The sequence below is a fragment of the Molossus molossus genome, unplaced genomic scaffold, assembly GCF_014108415.1.
Source record: "Molossus molossus isolate mMolMol1 unplaced genomic scaffold, mMolMol1.p scaffold_m16_p_15, whole genome shotgun sequence".
NCBI classification, from domain to species: Eukaryota; Metazoa; Chordata; class Mammalia; order Chiroptera; family Molossidae; genus Molossus; species Molossus molossus.
Genome location: NW_023425350.1, coordinates 13,417,273 through 13,438,001, shown reverse-complemented (window position 1 = coordinate 13,438,001; position 20,729 = coordinate 13,417,273).

Here is a 20,729-nt window from a genome sequence, read left to right as displayed (position 1 = left end):
GTTAGAGCATTGGCCTGTGGTCCAGAGAGACCCGGGTTCGGTTCCTGCTAAGGGCACGTACCTCGGTTGCAGTTTGTCCCCGGCCCTGGTTGGTCGTGCGGGTGGCAGCCACTCGATGTGTCCCTTTCACGTAAATGTTTCTCTCTCTCCCTCCCACTCTACCTGAACCAAAAAAAAAGAGATACCCAGAGGCGAAAGCAGCCCAGGCTGAGGTGCTTTGTTTTTATGCACTGTGGGTCTTCTGCTAAAAAACCAAAGCAGTGATGGGGTTGGTTAAACTTAAATTGTGGTGAGGAGTTACCCGCAGATCAGAACATTCACTGATGTCTCAGACTCCCCTGGGTCCTGCTCCAGGAGCTGACTGGCTGCAGCATGATGTACTTCACTGCACGTCACTCCGAGGCCATGTCTGTGCCTTGTATTTACTGTGATGCAAAATAAAACGATACATACGCTGGTTCCATGTGTCCATAAAATGCTAGGTAATGTCAGCTGGTGTGTGTATATATATACACACAAATATATGCTAAATAAAAAGATAATAAAATTGGGGGAAAAACTTCAAGAACAAGGTCAACATCTTCATTTAAGCTGGACAGCAGGTTCCCAAAGCTCAGTGTACCCCTCTTAACAGCCATCCTCGACCGTCGGAGGGTCGGGTGGCGGCTGGACCTGCGCGTCCCCGCTGAGGATCGTGCCTGCCCTGCGGTGGAAAGGCCAGCATGCGGGCCCCGACGGCTGGGCACGGGCCTCGTCAGAGAGCAAGCTCGACTGAAGACGTCGACACGTGGTGTCTGGACCCCAGACCGCAGCACTGTTACTCTTTGTTGGCAGCATTCAGTTAAAACAAACAAAGTGAAGTTCCGTTCAGAGATGAGTAGTTGGGAACTGGCTCTGACCGTGCTTATTGAGGATGTTGAACAAATGCAAGCTGTAGTCCTGCCCTAAGGAATTCGTCGTTTGTGAATTCTGGAGCTTTGTGGTGATTTCATAAGAGCACATTACATAGATTTTAGTAAACAGACTGAGTAGAGGGATAATTTCAGCAGATGGGTCATTGGAGGAGGGATGGGGGAGAGAGCTTGGGGACCAGATGACTAGGAAGCTCAGATCTGCCGTTGGGGCAGCGGGAACAACTGGGGACATTCGTCGCAATTTTGAGAATTCTTCTAAAGTGGAATTCTGAGAATCTAAAGTAGGGAAATAAACAAAAATGGTGCAGGGGCACAACTGCATTTCTAGTAGAATATTTTTAAACATTTGCAATTCAGTCCATTTCTAGACTTTAATCTGATTGTCCTCTGGGGTAGCGATTGAGCCTAGTGATAGGGGCCCTGGCCTGGGGCCGTTGTGGGATGGGCGTTTCAGCGCAAGACCCCCAAACTGACACCCAGGACCTCTGATTCCTGTGAGTGGCTTTTGGAAAATGTCCACATGAGCAGATTTTATCACACAGAAGGATCTCTTTGTTTTTGTTCTTATTTATTTCTAAGCCGCCTTGGAAACACAAGGGTAAAGATCATAGGTGTTTACGGAATGTCAGAAAAAAAATACAGAGAAACATGAAATGGAGACTTTTACCAAGCACCCAACATGCTGGGTACCATGTTTGCGCTGATTCAGCCCTTGTGAGTACGTATGTGGCCTGCATGAGGTATGTGTCCTTAGCCCCGGTTTTATAGACTTGCCATTAATTAGGACAGCAGCCAAAATAGGCGTGGTTGAAAGGCTGGGAACTGAACTGTCAAACACGGTGCCCTGGTTAAGTGGTGAGTAGTTGCTGGGTATTATCTGGCTGGAAAGTCTCTGCTAAGCTTCGCGTTGACTTTGGCTCAGGAAAACAAAACAGAAAGCTCTTTGGTAAAAACAAATTTATCTGAAATAAACATCACACTATTATGTTTTGAATCTCATGTATGAAATTGAAATATACAGTACACATATAATTTTCCCCTTCTTTTTAGGTCTCTTTGATTTTAAAACTGCTGTAACAATCACAGTCATTTTAAAAGTGTTGATGATAAGAATACCGTCCTGAATTTTTATAGAGACTTTTTCTTGCAAGGACCTTGAAGTGCTAAAAATGTTGTCATCCATATAGGCAAACCTCGGGAATATCTAATTTAGCAAATGTCAGTGATAAATTCTTCTAGTGCCATTTTCCATGTCTTTGAATATATTAAGACGCCCTGGAAATAAAGATGTTTATTCTACAGCAATTGACTCCTGGTAATATGGTTAGTTGGTATAATTCCCCTTGTATTTACTGTTTATCCTTTAAATAGCTGTTGGGATTAAAAAAAAAAAAATCCTTTCTGTTTTCTTTCTGTTTCTAAAGTGGTAGGTATTACCCACTTCTTAGTGTTTTCTCCAGGTGGGCTGAGGAGCACCACCTTTAGGTCTTCAGCTCACTTCATCCTTAATACTGCTGAGCACCTTTCACAAACAACGACAATTAGAATAAAACTTGGACTTTTAAAGGCCAAAACGCACAGACAGTTCCTGTGCAAGTAGAAAGCCCAGGAAACTGTGAGGTCAGGGAGATGAGCAGGGGATGCTGGGAGCAGGCAGGCTGGGCCCTGGCGGGGCTCATTTCTCTCGCCCGCTCATTGACCCCCCTGGGCGGACGCTCCGGAGGAGACTGAGGGCCCGTGCTCTGTGGTGTGTACGCTTTCACAGGTGACACAGCCGTTCTGCTTCCCCAAATGATGGTGAGCAATGTAATGTTTGCTCTTGTTTCCATTTCCAATGACTTAATTAGCGGCAACTAAACTTGGTCCACCACGACAGCATCACGTTTAAGAGTCAATTAAATGCCAGGCAGTTTCATCCAAGGGAAGAGTGAAGACAGAGGGCTCTATGGGAGCTGGTGAGTGAGCGGGAGGTGGCCTGGGCTCCTTAGGGATGTGGCCAGGGCCCGGCCTCGGGTGCCCTCCTGCCCAGGCTCCAGGCGGCTCCTCACCCTTGCCCACATCAGTGCCACCGTCTTCCTGCTGCATCCTCCTCACAGATCCAATGCCTCCCCATCCCTTAAGTTCCAACTTAGATCATTCCAGGTACAAAGCATCTCTTATTTTCTGCTCATTGCCCAGTGATGACAAGAACCCTAATTATACTTTGGTTATTTGTTTCTATATCTGAGGGGGGGGTCTATAAGGTCTCAGCCCAGGCAGGATACAATGGTAAGGACATGTCTGGATTTTATTTGAGGACAGAGCTTAATCGCAAATGTACTTGGGAGCATGAGGGGGCGGGGGCTCATTGTTGGATGTGCTGAGCACAGGCTGTTGGTTGAACAGCCGCCTGGAGCTGAGCGATGGCTCATGCCCGTGGTATTTTCTAGGGGGTCCTATGTTCGTAACTCCTAAAGGGGGGACCCACTGTGCTGTGCAGAGGCCCCGGAGCTGAAGCGCCTTTACCAGGTGGCGCTCAGACTCATCAGCAGTGTTGTGGCTGGAAGGCATAGAAGGTGGGGATGGGGTCCCCTAATATTCCAGAGGACATCTGTTTTTTAGTATTCAAATGGGACACTTGGGTGTTAATGATGATTCTGGGACCATAGGTATAAAAGTGAACCGTCCTGGGAAAATAGGGGGGTGCTCCTCCAACCTAGAAGCAGCCTCTCATGAAGATGGTTCATGGCACCCAGGCGTCTCCCTGTCTCCTCTGTACGAAGTCATGGCAGGTGTTGCAGCCCAGTCTACAGATATGAGAAAGGGACTTCCAACCGGTCCTGGGGTGGTCGCTGCGTGCAGATGTGTCTATGAACTCACATCCCACTTTGCTGAAGAAAAGGAGCCCCGCTGGTGGCAACCTCACTCTGCCTCAGCAGTCCCTGTGCCTCGGAAATACCTGTGCAGCGCCACCTGTTCTGGGAGCTCGGGCCAGGCAGCCTCAGAGACCTGCCTCTAGGAAAACGGCTGGGAGCCCACCGACCTGGGAGCCCACCGACCTGGGCGCCCACCGACCTGGGAGCCCCACCGACCTGGGAGCCTACTGACCTGGGTGCCCACCGACCTGGGAGCCCCACCGACCTGGGAGCCTACTGACCTGGGAGCCCACCGACCTGGGCGCCCACCGACCTGGGCGCCCACCGACCTGGGCGCCCACCAGCCTGGGAGCCCACCGACCTGGGAGCCCACCGGCCTGGGCGCCCCACCGACCTGGGAGCCCACCGACCTGGGCGCCCACCGACCTGGGAGCCCACCGACCTGGGCGCCCCACCGACCTGGGAGCCCACCGACCTGGGCACCCCACCGACCTGGGAGCCCACCGGCCTGGGAGCCCACCGACCTGGGAGCCCACCGGCCTGGGCGCCCCACCGACCTGGGAGCCCACCGACCTGGGCGCCCCACCGACCTGGGAGCCCACCGGCCTGGGAGCCCACCGGCCTGGGAGCCCACCGGCCTGGGCGCCCCACCGACCTGGGAGCCCACCGACCTGGGAGCCCACCGGCCTGGGCGCCCACCGGCCTGAGTCATACGTGCCTGACTCCTCAGTGCAGCAGAGGCTCTCCTGCTGTCTGCGTGCTTGACCCACGAAGTTGTTTGGGGTCTAAAAGCAGAACTGCTTCCTTCCCGGGGTGGGATCTCCCGCGGGGGGGCTATTGCCCTGTTCCCCTGAATTCCAACAATGTGAAGGGCATTCCTGTCACTGGAGTCATTTTCCAAGTGAACAAATTGTGTTTTCTTCTCCGTTGAGGCCGACATTTGAGCCAATCTGTGTGGGCAGCTTCCTGCTCTTGGCCTTGCTGACCCTGAGCATCCCGGCCCCACTGTCGTTACTGGCTGGCGGGCGGCTCCTGTTCAACCGGGGCCACGGCTGTGCCCAACATGGTCAGAAAGAGGCCCGAGTCCCGGCTGTGCCTCCCTTTCGGGTTGGTTATTTACGAAGTCTTCGTCTCTGAGTTGGGTTAGCATTTCCCAGCATCATGTGGGAGGCCATGGCCTGGGCTCTGTCTTCGGCTATGTTCCCAGGGAGCCGGCCCCGGGCTGCTGACGTCCACGCTCACGTCCGTGTCACATCTGTCATCATCGCTGTCCACGCGTGTACCCAAGTCCTGCCTCTCGTCGTGGCTGTGAAGGGAACACAGGACATCATCTTAGAAGGAGGCCTTCCCGGGAGGAGGAGAGGGTGAGGCAGAACACAGAGGGCCAGCACAGGGGGACATCTGACCCGTTTCTCTGACCTTTCTGTCTGTCCTCCCTGCGGGGCAGTCATCCTGTTCTTCTGTCCGTCCATCTGTCCGCCTGTCATGTCCCCATTCCACCAAGCTCCTACTCACTGAGCACTCAGGCTATCTGTAGTTGTTCTGGGCTGGACTGTGTCTTCCACGACATTCGTATGTTGAAGTCCTAACTCCCAGCAGCTCAGAATGTGCCTGTGCCTGGAGATAGGACCTTTAAACAGGTAATTTGGGTGAAACACGGTCATACGGGTGGGCCCTTATTCAATCTGACCAGTGTCCTTGTTAGAGGAGAGTCAGACAGAGACACACACAGAGGGAGGACCACGTGAACACAGAGCGAGAAGTCGGCCCTCTGCAAGCCAGGCGGAGAGGCCTCAGAAGGAAACCAAACGCGCTGATGCCTTGGTGTTGGACCTCCAGCCTCAGTCAGAACTGTGAGAACATTGAGTTCTGTTGTTTAAGCCCCAGTCTACAGTATTTTGTTACATGGCAGCCCTAGCTGACTGATAGGGTGGTCTCTTCCAGGCAGTGGGGACCCAGTGGCGAGTACGACTCCTCCAGTAGCAAGCCAGGTGGGGTCCTGGATCTCTAGAGGTGGCCGAGTCCCTGGGCTGTCCCTTCTTCACATCAGCCATTCAAGGGAGAGTAGGGTCTCGTGTGAGCCGAGTGGTGGCTGCAGGACAGAGTCTGGCAGGCAGCGTGGCCAATGCTGTGACTGCAGAGTCTCTGTGTTGCTGGCTTAACAAGACAGAGGAGAGAAACCTGGGGCGGGCTATTCTCAAGACACGCCGAGGGCTCAGCCCTGAAGCGAAATCAATCATGATCAGCTGACCCTAGTTGATACTCATAAGCATGTCCAGCTGGGCCACACCGGTTATATAACCACTGGTCCATATATTTGATATTAATCAGCAAGTGATTATTAAGCAAAAAGCCTTAAGCTTTGAATGGGTGGATTCTGCTGTGGGAGACGGAGGAGGAAGAAACCAGGGCCTGTCCTTGGCTCTGAAAGACCTGGTCCTGCCCTTGGGGACGCTCCATTATAAGAGGGGAGCCTCATCCGTGATGGGACAGGAGGGACGTTCTGGACAGTGTGTAAAGGCCAGGGTGAGTGGTTCAGACCGTGGCTACTCCAGGAGGTCAGAGCCGAGGAAGATCAATGGGCACTAGAGCAGTTCATTTAAGTAGCAATTAGTTATAATTAATCAATTATGTAATTGAGTAGCACTTAATTATTTGCTGCCTTGTTCGGTTTTCCAATTGCTCGCAAATGTCAGCTCTGATTCCCGGCCAGCGCTGCGGCTCCGAGCAGCGACGGCTCCTGCGCGGGGTCAGACGGGGTGAGGGTCAGAGTCTCATGTCCAAGGACCGTGGTGCGAGGAACAGGAACATGGGACGAGCGCGTGTGGTCAGCACTGCCGATTCTGCCCAGAAGTGACTGTTGAGTGAGTCAGCCTTCAAAATGGACCCAGGTCCCTGCGGAACAAGGCAGCTGAGGAGGGGGTGTGCATTTCCACTTGAACTCGGGCTGAAGGAGTGGCCGGGGAGGACTGCCCCAGTGAGAATGGATGGTGACAAGTAACCCTCATGACAGGTGTGTGTAGTGTCTGAGGGGCGTGTCCTCATCGCTTCCCTGGCATGGAAATGGGGGTCTCGATGATGAGGGGTTCTAGGCAGACCCTCCGAGGTGACACCCAGCATGCCCATCTCGTTAGCGCCAAGGGCTGGAGGGTGTCATAGCAACTCAGACAGCAGGCTTGAGCTGATTGCTCCTCAGGGTCTCCTGGTGCCTAATGGGGGCACTCGGGTCCAGAGCTGTCTCATGGAAGCTGATGGAAAGGCAAGGGTAAGGCGACAAATGGCTTCCTGAAGGTGGGCGCAGGGTGTCCCGGGGTCTCAGGCTCCAATGGGAGGCACCGCTAAGCTCCCGCCAGCGAGTCCGAAGCCCCCGAAAGGACAGACCCCAGTTAGCGCTTGATGTTGTCCTGAGCTTCGCGGGGGATCCGGGCAGCATGACCTCCTAAGTTACAGGCTTCCGCGGCCGGCTCCGCCCGGCTCACATGCGGGGAGCGATCGGTGCCCCTGTTCCTCGGCAAGGTCAGAGGCACTATTACCTGTGTTCACAAATGGGGCAGAACACCCTGAGACTTGCAGACTGATTGCTTTCATTAACTTTAATTGGATTCTTTTGCACTTGGAAAGAGAAGTGTAACCAGTTTTAATTGGAAGAGTATCTCAGAGCCAGGGTGACACAGGATGGTAAACACGAAAAGGTCTATGGTGGGGATGTCGGAGGCGCGGATGTGGGGGAGCGCTGGGCGTGCCAACTTTGGGGGTTATCTCTGTGCCTGTTTAGAAAAAAGTACTGTGAGGTCAGATGTTTGCGACTGAACTCATAGAGGAGACCAAACACACTCCCACTGTGCCATGTGCCAAAGGAAACCTACCACAGGCGAGGCCCCGGGTGGGGTCCCTTCCCTGAGCTGGCCGTGGGCAGCATGTGACATTTTCACAGTTGGATTCCACTCCGGTAACCCTCCTCTCAGCTCTGTGGCTCTACAACTACTGCATCTCTGGCCGGGCTGTTCCACTCTTGTTTTTCTGCGTGGCAAACGCTCACCTGACCTTTGAGACACGGCTTTTCCGTCACTGCTCTGCCGTCTTGGCCAACGGTGCCCCAGGAGTTAGCTCCGCTGTGCTCTGTTCTCCGCAGAACTGTTCATCCAACGACTACTCAGCAGCCCAGGTAGTGAATATGGGGAGGGAGAACGGAGGGAGGGGTCACAGACTCAGGATTCCAAATACCAGTTAGCGGGAATTATTTGGGGGAGGCAGAGATGATCTTTTAAAGAAGCTAACCGGGACCTTGATGGTGATATGCATCTGTTGAACATAGGAATCGTGGATTGATTGATAGCCCTAGGATTTGCTCGCCTGTCCATCAGGGCTTTGTCATTCAGCATCGACCGCTGGCCTTCTGACCTGGTGCTGTCAGGCCAACCTTGGCTATTAGTTTGCTCTGAGAGAGTCCAAAGAATCCCAAAGAATGGATCGGTGCTTGACCTCACATGCCAGCCCTGAGCACTGTGCCCGCACGGACAGGGCACCCCGCCGCGTGTGCCCACCACGCCATCGGCCATTCTGTATTCTTCCCTGGACTTTCCTCTTTCAGGTTCTCTCTTCACTCTGGGTGACAATGACTGTCTCCTCCGGGGTTGGTTCCTGTCTTGTTTCAGGCAGAAGTGCTAGTGGGGCATTGCTGAGGGCAGGGAAGAGTCACAGGGCCACTCCGTCATTCCATGCGCATCTAATCTCCGCTTTCAGGAGGGTATGCGGTCCCACCACCCTGGATTGGAAACGCTTCATCCCCTTGCTGCCTGCCTGGCGCCCGCCGACCCGTGGGTGACTAGCTGGCCACCTCACCGTCCCGAGCCCTGGTGAGCTTTCCTTGGGGGCCAGGGCTCCTTAGGGGGTGCACACCCGGGTCACTGCTGAGGAAGAGCTTCCCTTGAAGATTGTTCTTCGAATTTGAAAATAGGCTCCTCTAATCCACATGAAGAAATGACATCCCCTCAGAAAAATTTTAAAAGGATCTAACTGTTTCATCAGGACTGAGGGCAGTTCAGGTGACAGACTGTCGATGAGAGAGAGGTCCGGCTCGCTGGGCTGCGGGGAGGGTTGTGATTGGCTTGAACCAGGTCCCGTGGGTCACCGGAGACTCCCAGCGAGGGACAGTGGCAGACGCCGCTGCGGACATGGATGTGGGCACCCGCGCTTGGTTCCCGGCCCTCGTCAAGGGCATCACAGCCGGTGCTTCTTTCTGCCAGTGGGTGGACTGTGGCGCAGGCTGGCTAGTGGGTGCCCCGCCAGCGCTGTGGGGCGTGACGTGGGAGGGGGTACACGGGAGAAAGCACCCGGGGGAAGCAAGAGAATTTCGCAGATGGCCCCTGGCACAGGGTCCCTGGCCTCCCCTTCTAGAATTCCTGGGCTCCTGGGCTCCAGTCCCTGCACGGCCGGGGTCCAGGGAGGCGAATCCCTTGAGTGGACTTTTCTTTCTATGTTGTGTTCAGTGACCTGTGTTAGGATACCTGTTACCCGTACAATGCTTGTACAGACTGCGAAGAGCTGGGGACAAGGTCTTCTCTGGAACCTTTCCCAGGGCCCCTCCTCATCTGGACAGAGAAAGTGTCTCGCGAGATGTTCCTTGCACCGTGCCTGGCATGTGCTGGGCCCTCCGTACGTGTCTGCTGATTGAATGAATGAATAAATGCATGATGGTTTTGAGCCATGGAGTGTCCTTTTCAACCACACACTGGAACAACCCAACCTTTTCATCCTAGACTAAATCTCTGAAAAGGAGAGTGGATTTCAAATATTTATTTATCTATTAGATTTTTAGAGCGGCATTCTTCATTCTAAAACCTCGGGGTGCATTCAAATAAAATTACAAATAATTAAAATCTTTTAAAAAAAAACTTAAAAGCAAAAATGATATTTTATGGTTAATAAAGCTAGACTACAGACGTGATTATGATGCTATATAATCACGTATGTCATTGCTACATAAATAATATATACTCATCTTCGTAAGTCACCCCTTTCCCTGAAGTGTCTCTATTTATAGGCCTGATGTGGTTGGCAGGGGGGCAGAGATAGATTTAGGGGAGGCTTGAGGATTAAGCACAGTATGTGACTGGGAAGGTCTATGCAGTGTGTTCATTTAAGAGAACCTGGGTCGGTACTGCATGAGGAGAACCAGCTTTGGGCTGAGGGGGGCCCTGCAGGGAATCATCTGGACCCGGTTTGGGTTCTCCTCCTCCTCACCCCTTCCAGCCCCAGCCAGGATAGCTCTTCCTCACCTCTGCCTTTTCACATCCAACAGACGTCCTTGGGGACTCACTGGTCCCCTCCCCAGCCTTGCCACCCGCTGGGGCAGCGCCAGTCTCAGATGGCGAATCCGCCACCCATCTGGGTCTTTCTGACCCCCGCCGAGGGTCTCCAGAGCCATTCTTCTTCCATCCAGCTTGAACTCCCTCCAGGACCAGGCCAGGGTGCGCCTCCTCTTCCCTGCGTCTGACTCAGCCCCTCTCTGTCTCAGGCCGAGAGGCCTGGTGCTGAGCCAGGCGTCAGCCGTGCTGGGATGGCGACACCGGCTTCAGACGCCACACAGGTCCTCTGAGCAGGATTCTCACACCTGAACGCACACTGGACTCGCCTACAGGGTGCTGGACCGCGACTGCTCTGCTCTCTCCTCTCCTGCTCCAGGTCTCTAACGCAGCGGGTCGGGGTCCTGATCATTCACACTGACGAGGTGCGAGGCGATGCTGGGAGGGGACCACGCTCGGAACTCCTGGCGTGAGGAGCAATCCGTGGGCGTGCCGCCCTTGCTGGGTGTCCCAGGTGGAAGGGCCGCTATCTCTGAGTTGTGCGTGCCCCAGTGTTCACAGGCCGCTGTCTCAGGTGTTCTTCCACAGCCTTCCAGGCCGCAGGCGAGGTAGGCGTTGATTCTCGTCTGATTGCAGAGAGGGCCAGTGACTTGCTGAAGGTCCCCGGCCGACAAGCGGGTGAACCAGGGTCCGGGCCCAGGCCCCTTTCGTACACACTGGGTGCCTCCCAGCACGTGGTCCTTGGATGGGACTTGTTCTGCTGGTTTAAATGTTCAGGGGGCTCTGCATTCAGGGATTCAGGGACGGAGCGGAATGTTCATGTGTTTCCAGGAGGCTCAGCTGCTCCGCGAAGCCCCGCAGAACCCTCGTCCCCGGCTCTTTGCTTCGGTCGGTAGAGCACAGTCCTCTACACCGGAGGGAAAGCCGGCGGTCCTTTACGAGATGGAGCACCCCGAAGTCTGGGCCATCTTAGGGCCGTGGGCTGCAGCTTCGCTGTCGGGAGAGACCAGGAGCACCGAGAACTGCTCCTGCTCACTGCCCCTCGTCAGATGACGCACCCGGTGACATCCTCTGGCCGCAGGTTCCGGAGAGCCAAGGGCTGCCGCACAAATCGCTCATGGGAGTCACACAGTAGGTTTGTCCTTTAAATCTAAGCAGCCTGTGACCACGTCTAGGAAGCAGAAGCTACCCCAGTCTCCAAGGAACGTAAGTAACAGTGGAGCACCTGGGACCAGACGCAGCGCCAGCCTCGCTGCCCATTTCAGTCTGAATGTCACATGCTGTCCCCAGTCAGCACCTCTTGCTTTCTGCTGTTCATAAAATCTGGATCCATTTCAGTAGTGAGATCATCTACTTCTGACAGATTTCTCTGTGCTTTTAGAACAGAAATGCCATATCTGGGCAGATGATTACTAGTCATCGCTCTTTCTAGCTTGCTCCATCGCACCCTCCCCCCCTGCCCTGGAGATTTCCTGAGGTGCCCCAAAGCTCTGGGTCATGGACCACTGCCGAAGTCTTCAGCTCCCGGGGTGACGATCAGGAAGGAGAGAATAGCTGAGCCCTGGCTGGTTTGGCTTAGTAGTTAGAGCGTCGGCCTGCAGACCAAAGAGTCTCGGGTTTGATTCCGGTCAAGGGCATGTACCTCGGTTGTGGTTTGGTCCCCGGCCCAGGTCAGGGTCGTGCAGGAGGCAACCGGGCGATGTGTCTCTCTCATGTCGATGTCTCTCTCTCTCCCCGCCTCTCTTTCTCTCACTCTCCCCCCCCTTTCTCTCTCTCCCCCTCCCACTCTATCTGAAGATAAATGGAAAAATACCCTTGAGTGAAGATTAAAAAAAAAAGAAGAGAGTAGCTGATATCTGGGATTCATTTCATGGTTCTACCTTGTCTTCTTTGGAAAACACTAGTAGGAGAAAGAAGAATGTCTCAGAGACATTCAACAGTGATTCTCACACTACAGAAAAATCTGGTCAGCAGCTTCTGCGGGAAGGGAGCTAGAATTGAAAATCATTTGAAATGCATGAGCCCAGATGGGACCTTCCTTTTTTGAGGGGACTTGTGCATTTTTTCCTGGGCACTGACCACGTCGAGGACTCAGTGGCTTTAGCTGTCACCGTCACACTGTCCCGTCTTGCCTTTCATGGTGTAACAGACGCTGAGCTGTCCTGGTTGTGCAGATGTCTTTTTGAGGGCCCGTTTGTCTGGGGGGCTCTGCGGGGAGCTGATGGTCCTTCCACGGGACGCACACGTCTCCAGAACCCCGTTGCACAGGATGGACAAGTGATGACCTTGTGGTCGCTGCTGTCCTGCAGAGGGCGAGACCAGGCTTGTTCACGCCTTGGTAACTGGCCCTGATGCTGAGATCTTCATCCTAAGCAAATGCAGGCATCGGGGGGCATTATAGATCAACGCAGGGGCGCTGAATACACAGGCCCCAGAAAAAAATACCAAAATAATGAATTTGCATCTAGCGTGCATTGTATGTCCTGGTCTGGTTATGAATAATTTAGCCCTCTCTAGGCTGAATAGACTATATTTAGCAAACCTATTTTGCTTATAATATGTCCTATCCTTTTATGAAGAAGCATAAAGCATAAGAGAGCTGCTCAGAATTGGGGGTGACTTCATTTTGTGGGAGCAGGAGTGTGGCGCGTCCTCCCCTGCAGTTCCACCTTGGCACGTAGTGGGGATAGCCGAGGGCAGAGGGCTCAGGGCACATGCGGCGGACAGAGGCCGCGGGGCTGGACTCCCTGGCTGGGCGTGGGGACGGGCTGCTCTGTCTGTGTTGTGGGTGGTTCTGACCAAGAGGGGGAGGTGGCGAGATCTGCGGGGTCTGGAGAGGTTTCAGTTCCTCCCTGTATTGTCACGGTCTTAGCAGGAATAGGATGCACACTCAAATTAGACGATCTGAGAGACTTGATAGAATCGGTGCAGATGTGTAGGCAGGACGAGGGAACCCACAGGGGATAGCACAGCCCCAGGGCAGGACTGTAGGGCTCCTCACCTCTGTCAGGCCTAACAAGCAAGGGTGACTAAGGAGCAGCTCCTGGGACCCAGGGAGGAGAGCTGTGCAGACTGGCTGTCTAATGGGAGTTGGGGAGTTGGTTGGGGAGAGCCAGAGCTGACTCCACAGGGAGGATCAATCGGATAGACGCCTGGACTGCATTCCCCTCCTGCCTTATCCATGCCCTGTGGGTGCTCCTCAATAGACCAAAGCCAACAGAAAGCTAGAAGCCAGGGAGTCCCTCATGGGATCCGTGCAGGTCAGCCTCCCAGGGACAGAAGAATGGAGAGTGGATCCGAAGGTGCAATGGACCCTCACACACACAGCACCTCTTCCTGCAGTGGGTTGCCCTGCACTTCTAGATGGTGCCCATCAATGTGCAAACATTTAACCTGGGAAAGTGACATACTTAGCCGTTAGTGAAAGGGCTGGGGTGTCCCTCAAACTGGTTGGCTAGGTACTGTCAGGAAAAGCACTTTTATGGGTGAGAGACAGTGGTAATGGTGCAGGCTCTGCCGGTTCGCCGAGAAGCCCTCCAGGTGAGCTCTCTGTTGGGAGCCTGTGGAACTGCTCTGGACACTGCGTGTGTGTGTGTGGGGGTGGGGTGGGGGTGGGGGGGGTGGAGCCTGGCTATGGAAGATGAAGTCACTGGCCTTGGTTCGGGGCCTTCCAAACCCCAGGTTCATGGGAGGCAGATGCATAACCCTACTGCTGACTGCCAGGGGTATCCTAGGAATTCATCTCTAAGACAGTTTTTAGAATGTCGAGCATACTTTCCTGTAAATAGCAATGCTATGAAAACTGATTAAGATTCTCAACTGCTCCTAAAATGTCTATTTAAATGCTGGGTGGTAAATGCAAGGGCGTTTGTTAAATTATTTTCTGTTGCTTTCAGTATGTAAAAAATATTTCATATGTAAAAATAAAATAAATTAAGAACTTGATTTAATATGTCATAGTCTGACCTCCCTGTGTCCTAGGAGGAGGGTCATTGGAGGTGGGAGAGGAGAAGCTACAGAAGGAATGGAATCACCCTCCCTTATTTTGGGCAAAACTTAAAACCGGGTAGTTATGTCCTTGGCTTCCTCCCAAGTTTTCTCCTGCAGCCTCACCCAGCTCCACCCATCCAAGGTGACAACTCCAGCTCCTGGTCAGCCTCTGGACAGCGCTCTCGGGTCCCTCCCTTCAGAGCTACCACGAGGCGTGGCTACCTTGGGCAGTGATCAACAAGTGCTTCTTCACCTATTGCTGCTCAGTAAATTGTCTTACAACTTAGTGGCTTAAAAAGTCATTTTGTTTGCTCATGTTTCTGTGGGCCGGGTCTTTGGAAAGCGTGTATGGGGACAGCTGACAGTCTGTGTGCACTCTATGCTGTCCGGTGTTGACGGGAAAGGCGCCTGCCCAGGGTCTGGCTGGGGCAGCTCAACGCGTCATTTGTTTGAGGACCTGCTTCTGGCTGCCAGCTGAGTTCTCTGCCAGGACAGGGGACCTCTTCACGGAGCCCCTTCCTGGGGTAGCTTAGGCTGTCTCACGACATGGCAGCCTCAGAGTTTCTGCTTCCTACGCAGTGTCCGACGTCCCCCAGGGGAAGTAAAAGCTGCTGGTCCTTTGAAAGGCCAGGCGAGTTCCTGCAGAGCTGCGTGAGCACGTGCTATATTGATGAAGCCAGTCTAGATTCAAGGGGCAGGAGATGCCGCCTTTGACGAGAGAAGCAGATATCAGGTACACAGTGGGGAAAGCAGCTGATGGTGGTCGTCCTTGGAGGCTCAATTCCCCACGGAGGAATCAGGTTGACTCAGATTCATCTTGTGGTGAGTGATCAATATCCTCGTGTGGCAAATTCTTTGACACTTCTTAGAGAGGTGGTCTTCTCTTCTTGAGTCTGGGTAGGCATGTGACTATTTAACTGCTGGGTGGGGCCAAGGTAGGTTTACCACTGCGAGCATGCAAAACACAGCGTATTATTATTTATTAGTTACTGTATTATTTTCCATAAGCACATCTGTAAACCTACTCTTGCCCACCCTGTATAAGAATGTGGTGGAAGGTGACTTCCAAGGTAGATCAAAAGGGCCATGCAACCTCTCTCTGGTTCTCTTGGGACATGACCTCAAGGGAAAGACAAGTGTCCTTCTAAGTCCAGAAGCCATCCTGCTGGAGATACACATATAGGAGCTCCAGTCTGCCCCCGGCTGAGCGTCTAACCAACAGCCAGCATTGACTGCCCCCCATGTGAGTAAGCCAGTTGGGGCTTCCAGTCCAGTTGAGACTTCATACGACATGACCACAGCTGGCATCTTTCTACAAACCCAGACTTGAACATACTGGGAGACCCCAAGTAGGAACCTCTCAGACAAGCCCTTCCCACGTTTCTGACCCCCAGAGTGGCGAGTGAAATACACTGGTTATTGTAAACCTTTAAGCCTTGAGGGGATGTTAGGCAGCTATGTTACTGGAACACCTTAGAAACCTCCCGGAGGTATTTCCATTTGAGGACTCTAAATTCAGCAGTGAAGTAAAGATCTGAGTGATGGGGGAAAGATATCTGAGCGGGGTGGGGGTATAAATTAGCCAGATGTGCTTTCACCGAGCCTGGCTTTCCTAAGCTCCTGCTTTTCAAACCCTTTCTTTTTCCCAGTTGTGAACCCGCAGATTATCATCCCCCCAGGCAAAGTGCAAACCACTTTCCTTTCTGAACTCCAGTGCCCTCATCTGAAAACAGGGATGTAACATTCCTTCAGTTCCTGCGAGGCTTCGAGGAGGCAACCTTCAGGGACTCATCCAGCATGTGGCCTATGTAAGCGCCCAGCAGTTCACGGAGCATGAATCTGAGGACATGCTCATTCATTAAGCTTTTACTGAGCAACTAATCTGTGAAACCCCGTGTTACATGCCAGGATCCTGGAGGTTCCTGGGACCAGAGATGATCTGTAGCTCTTGATGGTTGTTTGTGCAGTTTCTGTCCATACAAGGTATCCTGAAACTTGGGGCTGACAGAAGGGCGACGGGTCATGATTTGGGCAAAGGAGTGTCATTCCTGAATTGTAGCTTCACCTGGGCTCACACTGCAGGTGTGTAAGGAGCACGGGGCACAGAAAGGCCCAGGACATCCACGCCAGGAGACATTTCACATTTCACCTCGTGACTGGGGATGTCCGTTCAGATCGCTAGAGCTCAAATTCCAGATTTTCCTGTTACTAGCTTATGAAATAGTGATGGTGATGTAACCAACCTCATGCAATCCTTGTGAGTCTTCAAGCTGAGTATCAGGCACACTCTAGCATTTAGTTGAGATCAGCCCAGCTCTGATAATAACGATGCTATTGCCGTATTATCATTGTCATTACATTTAGCCTTGAAAGCTCAGCACAGACGTGCGCAGGCAAGTTCTGGGGCCAGGCTGTTGACGAAAGGGCAGAGGCCTATTGTCCACCGACGAAGGGAATTTTTAGCCGGGGACTGACGGGATCAAGCTCCTTCTCCCTCCCTCTCTCCTGCCCCCTCTGCCCCTGTTTTCTTGTTTCCTCCTCTCTCCCCTCCTTTAAAATGATGACAGTAGGTTCAAGTTGTGCAAATCAAAAGCATAGATTAGAAACAAGAGAATGAATGTGCTCAGCAGACCTAGGAAATCTCCAGGGGATTGGAATTGATCACCCAGCATGCAACATACAAAATGATCATTTTTCTGCATGTGGTGAACAAGGGGGAGGAAGGAACTCCCCACTGCCAGCTCGCTAGTCTGATGAGGTTTCCTCCGTGATGTGATGGAGTCTTCAGGATGGGAAGCCACAAGCTGAGCCACCTCCCTGTGCCCTTTTGTTCTGGAAGGGTTGGGACCGGGGAGGAATCGAACCCTCTCCAGTGCCCTCGCTCACGTTGTTTAATTTGCAGAGGAGATGCTGGGGCCTTGGGAAGTTGTGTGAATGAAAGGATTGGTGGATATTTTAGAGGTTGCTGAGGCTTATAAAATATATCCTGTTGCCTTTCCCCATGTGAGGAAGAATCTCTTTGCGTGGGCTCGGTAGTCTGATCATCACGTGGGGTGGTTTCCTGGTGCTGGACTTAGCTGGATTCGACAGGGTCAACATTTACTTCAAGCCCTGGCCGGTTTTCTCAGTGGTTAGAGCATAGGCCTGCGGACCAGAGAGACCCGGGTTCGGTTCCCCCCAGGGGCACGTACCTCGGTTGCTGTTTGTCCCGGCCTGGTTGGGGTTGCGTGGGTGGCAGCCATTCGATGTGTCTCTCACATTGGTGTTTCCCTCTCTCTCTTCCTCCCTCTCTCCCTCCACTCTGTCTGAAGATGGATGAAAAAACGTCCTCGGGTGAGGATAAACAAACAAACAAACAACATGACTTCAGTAGTTGGACCACTCTGGTTATAGATCGGGGGCAGGGTGAAAAGTGTCAGCAGGCCACGAGAGGTTTGCCATGCACTCCCGTTTCAGGGGACTGGCCACGAGAACTTGGCTCTAGTGAGTTCCAGTCACATCACAACGGGGAGTGAAATCGCCATCGTTGGTTACACTGCTCCTACATCGCTCTGGAAGGGTGCGATCCTGACTTCCACCTGCTGCTCATCTCCTTTCATCCCAAAGGTTGAGGTCTATTTGAATAAAGGGATGAAGGTAACATGAGCTGCCAGCTTATATTTTGCATAAAAGTATATGCAAAATATATGCCTTTGCATATACTTTTTTAAAAAACACATTTTTAGGCCACAGGTAGCATGCGAAACCCATGACTGAGGAGCAAACATGACCTGTATTTTAGCCCCCACTCGTCCCGCTCAGGGAGGCTTTGTGCAGTGCCACCTCGCACACCAGATGTGGCAGCCCCTGCACAGGGGAAAACGCGCAGTAACGGGCTGGCCCGTGCTCCGGAGGCGTGTGCAAGCCTGATGTCCTCTCTGAGTTAGTAGCTCGGAGCTTCTGACTTAGCAGGTCTGAGTGGGATCCAAGAATGTGGATTTCTAGCAAGTGCCCGAGTGATGTTGCTCTGGGGCCGCACTTTGAGAACCACTTCTCCAGAATATCGTTCCCTGACCCAGAAGTTCCCACTTCAGGTGCTCGGTGCCTGCTCCGCTCACCAAAACCCAAGGTGCATTCTTATTTAGGGGTGCAGTTTGGTTCCAAAGACATGGCTTCACCGGAGCTTTCTGGAAGAGGTTCTCTTTGGCTCTTCTCTGATCATTCCCTGCACCCTAGGGGCTCATCGCTGACTTGAGAGAATGTCTGCTGACTGTCAGCCAGCATAACCATCAGCATCACAGTGGAGCTGAACCAGCTTTTCCTCTCCAAACCCCTCACACGCCTCATGATGCTCTCCCAGAATATTGTTTCTTGGACTTAGATATCTCCAGCTTGACCTTAGTATAGACATCTATTTTTTTTTTTATCCATACCCGAGGACATTTTTCCATTTTTTGTTCAGATAGAGTGGGAGGGAGGGAGAGGAAGAGAGAGAGAGAGAGAGAGAGACATCGACATGAAAGGGACACATCGAGTGGCTGCCACCTGCACTACCAACCAGGGCCGGGGACAAACTGCAACCGAGGTACACGCCCCTAGCGGGAACTGAACCCGGGTCTCTCTGGACCGCAGGCTGACGCTCTAACTGCTGAGCCAAACTGGCCAGGGCTAGACATCTGTTTTTTTATAGTCTGCAGAAAATATGCTCTACTGTTTCTTGTTACCTAAATATAAAAAACAAAACAAAACAAAATTTAGTGTATTAGGAGATAATGCAAAGACAGTTTAGTGCTTAGACAACCTTAAACACGCGTGTGCGCATACCTACGCATGCACGTGTGACGACACAGGCTCCTTTAGGGACGTGCGAGGGTTGGGAGGAAGGGATAATTGGCAGTCCGGGCACTTGGAGCTGAGCCACTGAAGCCTAGACTAGTTGGAGTTTGGTTGTTGGTGTTAGGATGCTCCCTCCAGGCCGGCAAGGAGCGAAACTGGGACACTCATTTGTGGAGCTGTTGGCGTCTCAAGCTCCTTTGTGGTCTTGGCAGTGGACTTGGCATGCTTTCAGGGGTAGATGGCTTTCCCACTGACACCTCGAAGGACCACAGGACGCTTTCGAAAAGGTCGAACACTGAGTCACCGCATCTTGTTAGCGTCAGCAGTTGCTTTATCTGTGAGAATAACCGTCCTTCTTAGCTTCTCAATTTGTCACCTGTGCAGTGATTTATTACCTTCCAAAGCTGCAGTAATTGTATAATGATGCAAAAATAATGACAAGCCATTCTGATAAACTTTATTACCGGGAGCATCTTGTATTCACACTGCATTCCAGCGGGCTCTATAGGATTAAAGAGAACACCCCCATGGGTGACAGCTAGCAGGGAGGGTGGCTTCTCCGGCCTGAGAGCAGAAGAAAAGAGAATGGAGACTCCTGAACAGAGACTTGGAAGAATGGGGCTGGGCGAGCCGATTCCACTCGGGGCATCCGCTTCAAACGGAGTTACCCTCGTCTTTATCCCACAGCTGCTATATTCATTGGACTATTTTAAACTGGAAATACAGAATTGGCTCTATAAAATCTTTAATGAAATATGTATTCACAAGAACATACATAAATAGTGTGCAGTTGAATTCCCACTTTGTCCTTAACCCTCACCGTTAGAGCCCCTCCGTTTGATCAAATGGCTAAGCTTCCAGCCTTCGCTCAGGCTCAGATGGAACTTCGCTGGAGCTGGTTGTAAGGCGCCACGTCGCTGTTCTAGTGCTAAGGATGCAAAGGGCTCAAGAAGGCTGTGTTATGATTTGGTTCTGTTTTTGGAAAACTATACGAAGTTTAAAAACCCTTCATGTGGAACTGAGAACTGAGATTCAAAACAGTAATCAAGTACGGCCGACAAGAGGGTTCTTCCACGAACTAGAGCTTACCTGCTTCGGGTCTAGGATGGGGGTAGGGATGGTAGGTCTCTGGTTATCTTCCTGAACTGGAGAGTAATGAGGGTCCTTGTAGAGTTGACTGTGGAGGCAAAGATAGTGGCTATGAAGTCCTTTGCCATCTTCCAACTGCTTCTTCACAACTTGACAATGACCTCAGGCAATGCCTGATTCTTTAATAATGGATTCTCCTGGGATTAAACCAGTGACTTCGGGCCAGGCCTGTGTCCTGAGTGTGGTGCCTTGTTAGTGAGAACTGGAAGGGACTATAACAGAGTATAGATGTTGCAAGGGCTGACCAAGGCTTACTTTTCTCATCTTCACAGGCTCATAGTTGGATTACATTTCCCAGCCTTCTTGCAGTTAGATGGGACCATGTGACTTTTTCTGACCAATGGAATGTAGACATTTCAAGGATGGGCCAAAAAATCCCCCATGAGGTAGCCCTCTTCTCTCTTTCTAACATCTGCCATAGGACAAGACCAGTGCAAGCAGACAGAGCAACCAGAGATGCAAGTGGCCTTGGAGGCTGAGTCACCGCTTGGAGGAGAGACTCCTGATTCTACCAGACTACAATGCGAATAAATCTTCGTGTGTCAAGGCCCCGAGATTCCTGAGTTAATTTGTTAGCACCGTGTAATCTATCATATGCTCATGTCTTGGCTCTGCAAATCTTAGAAGAGGCTAGTTCAATGCCCACAGCTATGCTTTGGCCTCCAGGAATCTGGCCAAGGCCTTTCTGATTAACCAGGGTT